The following is a 2447-nucleotide window of genomic DNA, read 5'->3' on the forward strand; positions in this document are numbered from 1 at the left end:
GTTAAATATATCGAATCAGTTTCAACTTGTTTGATAGTCGTTTAAATATTTACGTTGATACTCTATTCTACGGATTGAAGAGGTCGACGTCACGTTATTAATCATACAAACTCGGCAAGACTAACAACGATTACTGATGACCGTTGTCATTACGCTTCAAAATGGCGTCACAGTTACCTTTACCAGGTGTTGTAACAAGATATTTTGACAGTATTCCTGAGCGAGAACAATTGATAACTAATAGTCATACTTTGTTTTATATAAGCAAGAAGCTCTTGTATTTGTGTTTATTGCTTGAATAAAATAACTGTAAGAGTAAAAGTGAGACTTATTTAATAGAAGATGTAGAAATATAAAATAAACGACAGGCTAATTTTGAACTGATAAGCTAGTGTTAAGGCAGCTAATGAACAACACCCGTCGCCAGCTCTTGGACTGCTCTTATCTCACTGAATAATGGAATTTGACCACAACGCTTACAATACATCCACAATTCAAAGGTGCGGAGGACGTTTTTATCGGCAACAGGAAGCGAAGTGTGAATCCTCAGACTCAACAGTCTGGTCACGTTAACTAATGCCTCACGCCTGGCATTATAAGAAAGTATTATCAACGAAATACAGTACGATATTTTATCTCGGTGTGCGTGCACTCTTACATCAGAGTAAATCAGTCTAAACTTAGCTGAGTAACCACCCATGAAAATTACCATAAAAAGCGCCGCTGGTGTAGTGGTATCATACAAGATTCCCATTCTTGTAACCCGGGTTCAATTCCCGGGCGGCGTAATAAATTCTTTTACTTCCCTCTAAGTGGCTCAGCGATAAATCTGCAGGTTTAAACTGCTAAAAATCGGGTTTTTATAGTGGTGGTGGTTAGAGCATTGTGGAACTTTACAGCAACAAACTATCAGGACATCACCAACGTCTACGAAAAAGGCGGTTTAAAAGAGTGGGGAAAATTTCATTATGTCCGAGGTGAACCTACTGTTACGGGCTATATATTTTTATTACTTTTGTATTGTTGTTGGCTAGAGGGAAGTTTTCACGTTGAGTGATGGGCGTGGCTTAGCGACTAGAGCCTTCTTGTAAGTTTAGGAAACGGTTTGAGTATTGTAAAACGCACAAAAGTAGATGATTGTTGATATGTTGTAGTGAATGATTAATTATTTATTTAGCAAATCTGTTGGTCAGGTTGTCTAATGTCAGCTATTTAGTCAGTTAGTTCAATTTGTAAATACAGAGTTTCTGTTTATACGAATAACTAGAGATTCAAAACGTACCGTTCCTAAGAGAAATTAGCTAGAAAGTGTAATGATTGTGTTAGCGTCTACTGTAAACTTAGACCTATCGGTAAGTGTTAGTTAAACCGAAATAAAAAATAATTTGTAGAAGAAGAAATAAAAAGTTTTTGTTAGCTGTAAGTGGCCTGGCCTTACAATATTATCGTGTGTTTTTTTTTTCAATAAATAATCCAACAATGCTCGACTTGAGAAGCGCCACTGTAACTCGTTCTTTACAAAATCAACTCAATGCTTTCTTTAAATTCTAGAGATTACTTTCCTAAAACGATACACTAATATTTTTTTCGATGCTTATTTCAATGTGTTCAAAATTTATGTGGCATGTCCCATTAGATTCTGAAGCATGTAATAACAATTTTAAACTAATCCTTTTATTTAAAAACCGTAATCTGCAGGTTACTGTTAGATTTTAACTCTTACATCATATCGGAAATTCCAAGAACACTTAAGACAGAAGCAACGCAAAAACCTTTTACGTTACTTTTCTTCTTATGTTGAATATATATATGAAACTTATGTAATCAACGAAATAAACAACCAGCTTTTGAGAAGATGTTACATCTGTTACATAATGTGCTAAAACCATAAACATTTGCATAATTTATTTGCAGCTTTTCTTCTCATATACACAGTGTTTTCTTTGTTTGTTTTTTAACTTAATTTTTAGAATGGTTTCTTTGAACTTGTTATTTTTCTATTCGGCCTTGACCTGTCATATTTTTAGCCGCGGCATAACGGCTCGTAGAACGGCACGGAGTTGTTGTTGTTGTATTTTTCAATCACAAATTCTTAGTTCATAGCTCTGTTATCTCTTGACCGATTTGAGATCTAATTACAGAAGGTCAAACCCTTTCGATTGATGTATTTGCCCACGCCCAAAGTCTCATAGATTAATTTACCCTAATCCTGCCTAAAAGAATTTCAGTTTGAGGGTAGGTTGGTAGAGATCCTGGTGAGTAATAAAATCGAATCGGGTACACTCACGCCACGACCCACGCTTGGTATTGCTAGCGCACAAAAATATAGCCAATAAAGAGGGAAAACAAGGTTTCATAGATTAACTACTCTAATCCTGCCTAAAAAAAATTCAAGTGCCGGGGCTATTGGAGATTACCTCTTGCTTACATTATTAGGCGTAAAAAAA

General features: G+C 35.6%; 1 non-coding gene across 1 annotated transcript; it reads left to right on the forward strand.

Annotated features, from left to right (window-relative positions):
• Window positions 1–717: 717 nt before the first annotated feature.
• On the forward strand, window positions 718–788 carry Trnag-ccc. The gene has a single exon. It is a non-coding gene; the product is annotated as a tRNA-Gly (tRNA).
• The last annotated feature ends 1659 nt before the right edge of the window (window positions 789–2447 follow it).

This window comes from Limulus polyphemus, unplaced genomic scaffold (assembly GCF_000517525.1).
Source record: "Limulus polyphemus unplaced genomic scaffold, Limulus_polyphemus-2.1.2 Scaffold8054, whole genome shotgun sequence".
Taxonomy (NCBI): domain Eukaryota; kingdom Metazoa; phylum Arthropoda; class Merostomata; order Xiphosura; family Limulidae; genus Limulus; species Limulus polyphemus.